Source organism: Aricia agestis, chromosome 1 (assembly GCF_905147365.1).
Source record: "Aricia agestis chromosome 1, ilAriAges1.1, whole genome shotgun sequence".
NCBI classification, from domain to species: Eukaryota; Metazoa; Arthropoda; class Insecta; order Lepidoptera; family Lycaenidae; genus Aricia; species Aricia agestis.
The window spans coordinates 2,913,279-2,921,195 of NC_056406.1; positions in this window are offsets into that span (position 1 = coordinate 2,913,279).

Genomic DNA, 7,917 nt, shown 5'->3' on the forward strand with positions numbered 1-7,917 from the left:
CCCTATTCCCTTCCCATCCCTACCCTCCCCTATTACCCTATTCCCTCTTAAAAAGGCAGGCAACGCAAGTTGCTTTCCATCAGGTGACCCGTTTGCTCGTTTGCCCCCTTATTTCATTAAAAAAAAATTATGCAAGGTGTAACAAAACGAACGAATTATTTAGGATGTGTATATTATGTCCTATTGAGTTCACTATGGAAGTGGCAGCATCGAAAGAGCATTTTTTGTCATTTGTATCGGCAAACGCCCTAGCGTCATGAACTTTCCTTATCAAAGTAAATAAATTTACTCTTTAAGTGCTGCTACTTTCACAGCGAACTCTATATAGAGGGCCCTACTCACCCTACAGTATTAACAACTAAGTAGTTCTGTCACACCCAGTAAAAATATATCTCATAAAATTATTATGTCATAAAATATACTTATTAAGTATGTAGTTACTTTTTTACACCATACACTATACCGTTTCGATTCATTTTGATCTAAACGTTATCAAATTATTGCAACTCTCCCAAAGTAAGTTGGAGACTTTCGTAATTTACTTCGAAATATCTGTAGGAATCTCGTCTTCCACTGCTTGACATTTTTGACAGTTGCTGTCCACTGCAAGACTTAACAAAATATGAGTTTGAGGGGGTCTGGGAAGATTAAAATATAAAAAAAAATAACTAACTTTACAGAGGTCATAAATAGGAAAACTTTTAGCTTCTTTAAAATGACAAAAGTCTATCTGTCGCTGGCTTTTACTCTATTATTTATTAAAGTTAATTAAAACAGGTTACCCCAATCTATATACGTGAGAAAAAAACTTTGTTACCCTTTTTACGAAAAATGGGGAAACGTAGGAGCATGAAATTTCGCACAGTTGTAGTTTATATGGAGAAGGAGTGCATCGAGCCAATATTATTTTAAAATTGTGCTTTTATCATATATATTTTAACAAATAAAACGTTACACACACTACGACACTACTACTAAAAAAGATGACAGATTTTTGAGTGACAAGCCTATACATACGAATTATACTCTTTTATTTATGGTTGAAGTCTGTTGACAACAAGTTGACAAATTGAAAATGGATTATTGTTTTTTTATTTAATTTTACATACTATTAGACAATGCTTAAACGGCCAGTCTGAGATCAGCTAAGTCCCAGAGACATGAATTGAAAAAAACTATGATGAAATCAATATTTTTTTACAAAATTTAGCTACTTAGTCGTCCTAATGTCGTTGTGAGTAAGGTCGAATTTCGACCATTGGGCGATCTCTAGTTACAATAATTAAATGAAACTTAAAAACTAAGCACTATCTTAACTTAACTAAAACTTAACTAAAATTATTAATGATAACATTGTCAAAAAATACACAAACAGTTAAAAACACAAATTAAATAGTAATAGAAGAAACTCTTTCATACTAATTTTCACAAAATCTCATACATACTCTCTTCACATCCACTTATCAGCAAACACATCACACTCTGGACTGGCCGACAGAAGGGCGTTGAGCTAGTTAAATGCTCGGTACAGCGGGGACTCAGCTCTCACGACAATCTGACATGTCGGCAGCGCGAATAATTTTGATTATGATCAGAAGGAATTGTAACGGTGTAGGAATTATTTGTGTAGAGTTAAAAGCAATGCTTCACGTGCCTTCAATGATTGTTTTCTGCTGTTTATAAATGTGTGACAATGTGTAGCTTATAGCTCTATAAATATATTTATACTTATTATGATATAAGGTTGAATCAAAATGTTAATTTATCGTATCTTTTACTCAAAATCATATTTTTTTGTTGTTTTAAATTGTTGTTATTAGACATAAAATGAAATTATTCTTATTAAATAAGCTTTAAATTTCACGCTAGGCTGTATTGTGCTTTGGATGTGTAACTTATTGGAAAAGTAACAGTTTATGGAAATATGTTATTGTATTCAAAAGTATGCTTTATATATCTACCTACTAATAGAAATATTTATACAGTATGTTGTACGCGTACGGACTACGGTGTAACGGCACCAAAAAATGGCGTGGCTCATTGAAAAAATTACACAACAGGCAAAGTCACAGAAAAGACAGCGCTGTATTAATATATTTATTAGTAGGAGAGGTATTGTAAATTGTTCAACTGATTTTATATTGTTCAATCTGTGTTACCAACTTAAGAGTTTCTGGACAAAAAATACCTATTCCATACTTTTTGTTTCAATATTTCACAATAGTATTTGTTTTAAATAAATTATTTAAATAAGATGGATACTAAAATTATCAATTAATATTGACATAACATCATAAGTAAATATCGTAAACAGAAACTACGATATTATTTTAATTATTTTCAAATAATTGTGGTAATTTTTCGAGTTATTGGATTAAAATTACGAGTATTTCTTGAGTCGGTAACACCGATCATATAATTTGTTAGCTTTGGCAATTTGTTTTTGAAAAATGATAATTTTGTTACTATTTAATGTTTTAACATGGCAAGATACTCGGCTTAATTTTTGCTTATAATATAAAAATTAATGTTGTGATTAAATAATAAGGCTTACACTCACATCTTAGTAATTATTGTTATAGTTGCATTACTGTTGTTTAATTTTAAAGTCATTTTTTATTCTGAAAGTATCTAAAGTTGATATTATTAAACCTAAATATTACAATGCCTAATGTATGTTACCTTTTTGTTAGCTTTGTTAGAAACTTATTATAGAGAGATTTTATATGAATAATATCAAAATCAATTAATTATACGTAATTGTTATTTTTGACTGTAAAACACGTGTGCTAATTTTGTTTTAAACACATATTATTGTATAACATAAATTTTTACTGCAGCAAACTCTCAGACATATCGTAAAAAAAGACAGTATTATAATATTACAACGATTACTTTTCGAAAATACGTATATTGCAGAGCTTATTTATGCTATTTTAATTATTGTTTACAAAATATAGCAATTAAAAGTATGCACTGCTCTTTATTTTCGTTTTACGACTAGCCGCGCGGCTCGCGAGGTAAGTCCACTATATCCATATATATATTTATTTACAAATAAATAAGTACCTATATATATGGATATAGTGGACTAATATTATAAATGGGAAAGTGTGTCTGTCTGTCTGTTACCTCTTCCCGCCCAAACCGCTGAAGCGATTTTGCAGAAATTTGGTGTGGAAATACTTGTCTGTGTCCCTGCAAAGATATACTTTTTTATCCCGGAATAATGTACGGTTCTCGTGCGATAAACGAATTTTAGCGCAACAGAGTTGCGGGTGTCACAAAGCACGAAACCCACTACAGCTCGCTTGTAAGCCAGCAAAGATAAATTACGGCCACTGGCTGTGGGCAGAACAAATGACATTTCTTAAACAGCATTTAACTTTTGCTGAAACAATAGATAATAATTACCAATCCTCTGAAAAAAAGATACCAGATATGTTGCTGTAGGCAATAATGAACCTGAATTGGAATATCCACCACTGACACCAAAACGTGTAAGTATCATAGGATAATATCATTGCTGTACAAAATAAATTTACTTCAAATACTTCATCTGCTTCCAAAAGATCTCTCTTACACAAAAAGGCAATAATGAACCTGAATTGGAATATCCACCACTGACACCAAAACGTGTAAGTATCATAGGATAAGATCATTGCTGTACAAAATACATTTACTTCAAATACTTCATCTGCTTCCAAAAGATCTCTCTTACGCAAAAAAGAAAGAATAAAGTCCCGCCAGTCAACCAAGTACTACAATATTCTGAAAAAAATCGCGAAAGAGATCATAGTCACAAATGGACGATTTAGAACATAATATATGTATGGGATACTCAAAGGCTGTTATGAAATTGTCGCTCCGTAGAGTGTAGACAAACTATTATAAAAATGAAACTAGCTGAAATTATAGCAGAGCAAGAATTGGCAGAGATCGACGAAAACACACGCGTAGTCTCGCCTTGCAATTCATCAACTTGATCAAACATTTATGATTATGTAAATTTTTAATCGGCCTTTGGCCAACCACACATACCCACCAGTGTATTTCCTGTGTCGCTAGGATCGACAGCGGTATCCAACCACCGTCACTGTCACTGTCAAATAGACATGGGAGCCGCGCCGGCTAGCCGCCGCCATGAAGTGACAGTGCGCCGCCGCCGCCGCCGGCCTGTTGGAAATTCGCGCCACGGCGCGGCGGCGTGCGCGGGTGGCGGTCAGCAAGCTTCGCCCGCGCAGTTTGCCTTGCACTGGCAAGGCAAACTCGCGTCGAAGCTCGGCTCGCGCTAGTTGATAGTTCTGCCACTAGTACTGACTTGCCGGCGCGGTGTTCTTTGGTGGTTGTTTTGAATAGCTTGCATTTAGTTACTCTGTCTGGTTGACTGAGATCAATATCGCGATGGCAGCATCCCGTTCAGAAATCGATAAAATAAAAGGATGTGTTGAATTCTATCCCAGACGACGAAACTTTGATCATGCTGTCCTTGAAAAGGAACATGTTGAAGCAAGTTGTTGCAGCAGCTCTGTTAGATTAAAGATTCATGATCCTGAAGGAGATAGATGTATATCTAGAAACACATAATATAACTCGCGCATCTTTCCTAGCTGATTACTTCAAGGATATTGTGGGAGTGGGAACCAGTGAGAGCGAGACTACTCAAGCTGTAGTCCCTAGCACTAGTACTGCCCCAGTCCGGAATACAAAGGAGACAAGCTGTTCTGCTCAGCTGTTATTAAAGTTAGTCAAGAAGCATTGCTCTTACAACAGTGGCTTTCAAAACGAAGATGCCATTGATCAAGAAACTTGGAAATATCTAGCAGCTGCCGATCCCACTGAAATTGATGATGGTGACTTGCTATCTTTTTGGAAAAAAAGAACAACCTCGTTTCCCTTGCTCTCAAATTTAGCTCGAGCGATGCTGTGTGTACCCGCCACAAGCACACCAAGCGAGCGCGTATTTTCTGTGGCTCGTCTGGTACTTACGGCGAAAATCACGCCTGATGCCCCAGCGTGTGAATAAAATTATTTTCATTCACGACAATTATCGCGGGTGCAAGGAGAGCTGCAGTGTTGTCGCAGATGCAGTCGATGAAGATCATTAAAATAGTGTGAAATAAAACAATATAATTGTTTGTTTTATGGATGTATTCTTTTATTTTTTACAACAATGATCAACCATCCGCGTCATTTGTATTTTCTGTATCATTGTCAGGTTTGTTTAAACTGAGCATTGCTTGTTTTAAGCTTCAATGTTAGATTTCGTTGGAAAAAAACACGAGCCGCCGGCCACACGCCGCTGCGCGCCACCAGGAAGATTATGCCAGCGCGCCGCCGCCGGCTGTTTTACACCCGGCTCCCATGTCTACTGTCAAATGAGGCGACTTTTTTTCGTTGCTACTTGTGAACTACATGTCGTGTGTTCTTCGTATAATAAAATCTGTTTTCACATAATGCCTTTGGCTTTTTTTAATCAGAATCAGTTAAAGTGAAGTACATACAATCCCTATATTAAGAAAGTTACTCAAAACTGGCGAGTTACGCAACAACTGGCGATCGGAAATCTTCATAACCTTCAAAACTGGAAAGGGAAAGAGAACAGATACGAAGAGTGTTTAACAGGCACAAACACCTGGAAACGCAAGTCGACTTTGATTTCCTGTCCGAAAACGCTTAGGCGCTGGCAGCACTGGATGGAGCAATTCGTGACCTCATCTTAGAATCAGAAAAGTTTGACCAGGATTTATATGAAAAAGAGTGCGATGTGGCAGATGAATACAGAAGAAAGTGGCTGACGTTAAAAGTCAAATATGAAAGTCTTAAAAAATGGAAAGAAAACAGAGAAAGAACTAGAAAGACTTAACAACCTCAAACTTCCCAAGCTGGAGATAAGAAAATTCGACAATCACCCCAAGACGTGGCTCGCTTATTGGGGTCAATATAAAAAAATCCATTAAGACTCCAGGCTGGACATAGAAACAAAGTTCCATTATCTAACTCAGGCAATGAAAGAAGGTACTAAGGCCCGACAACTTGTGGAACGTTAGGCTGCGTTTCCACTGAAGCGGAGCGGAGCTCAGCGGTGCCGAATTGACCAATCACCATGCTCGAAATCTTCGCTGTCATACCACTGGAATAGCACGACTGGTCAATTCGGGCACCGCTAAGCTCCGCTCCGCTTCAGTGGGAACGCAGCCTTACCCGCCCACTAAGGAGAATTATGAAAAGGTGATAGCGACACTGAAGGACCGCTTCGCCAGGGACGACGCTCTTACAGAATTATATGTTCGTGAGTTGTTACAGTCAATGACAAAAAAGAGTACACTTTCCTTAGAAGATTTATATGATTAGATTGTCACAAATTTGCAAATTTTAGAGTCCTTAGGAATTGTAAAAGACAAATATGAATGTATTTTGTCACCGATGATAGAATCAGCTCTTCCTGAGAAAGTTCTTTTGCTATGGAGTAGATACATGGAAAAAGGAGGAAAGTCTAGGTTAGAAAATTTATTGTCATTTTAAAGTTAGAAGTAGAGGCAGAACGTAGGGTGATCACTGATCATCAAACTTTTTATCAGATAAATCCACAGATAAAGCAACAATCCCGACCGCAGCGTGCCTGGTAGCAAAAGCAAAGCAGGTAAAAGAGTCAAATTCTAGAAGACTGAAAAAGAAGGTAAAGAACAATGTTATTTTTGTGAAAAAGAGTCATAGTACTTACAAATGTGGCAAAGCAAATAGTAACAATTTAGAAGAAAAAAAAAGAATGCCATTAAGAAAGGTGCCTATTATATATGTTTAAGGAAAGGGCATTTAGTTAAGAATTGTAGGGCATTCGTGAAGTGTATGTGTTATGGACGACGTCATCCTGTCATATTATGTCCCATTGAGCAGTCAAACAGATACGCCTGTGAACAAAAAGAAAATCAAAAAGTCAATAGTGCTCATACAAGTAATAATACCACTACTTTGTTACAGACCTTGGTAGTTAAGTCAGCAGTCCAACTCAAGAAAAAAAGGTAACCTGGGCGCTAGTAGTTACTGGGTCACAGCGTACATATGTAAAGAAAAATGTATTTTTCTTTATTTGAATTTTGCCGCCATTTAGGTTATAATTGACAGATCCTTCTGTTCTACGACTTGTATGTAATCTATAAAAAAATGATGGCCGAATTGACTAAAAACTAAAAAGCATTTTTAATTTTTTTGGTTTCGGCGATTATTAATTTAATAACACTAAATGTCGTTTCTTTGTTTTTTCCAGGTAAGATTTTTCTTACTTATAATTTAAATGTAATAATTTAAGGTTTATGTTATGTGGATCTACATTACTAAAATAAAAACTTTGTTTTTTCCAGAAACCCAATTGTGTTATTATTTTCTACAAAATCGTCGAAAATTCTAAGAAATAACCTTATAAAACGACATTTATTGTCAAGAAAAGAAAATATGGAAAGATTGAAATTCGCATTTCAAGTAAAACCAACATCAGACGGAAAGTCGAACCACATTGCCATAACCTCAATCAGTACACAAGATGACAGGATTTTTCTTATTCCTGAAGAATATCAAGCAGCGTCACTCCACAAACATATACAATCCACTAAAACCTTTAGTACAATGAAAAATACATTGAAAAAAAGATATCAATCCAGAAACGTTTGGATAAAAACTACGGAGGATATTTTAAGAACTTATGTGGATGAGGATAAAAATATGATTTTCCAGGACCAATTTCTCGAGGAGATAAGTCTAGAACAATTTTCTAAAAGCAATACAAAAGTTACAGAAGATCCAATTGTAAAGATTTTGGAAAAATTGATTGAAAGTCAAGAAAGAAAAGAAAAACAAAGTGTGAGAAAAGTGGCTGACAAATTCGTTATTGAAAAGTTTGATGGACGAAATACAAGTGCA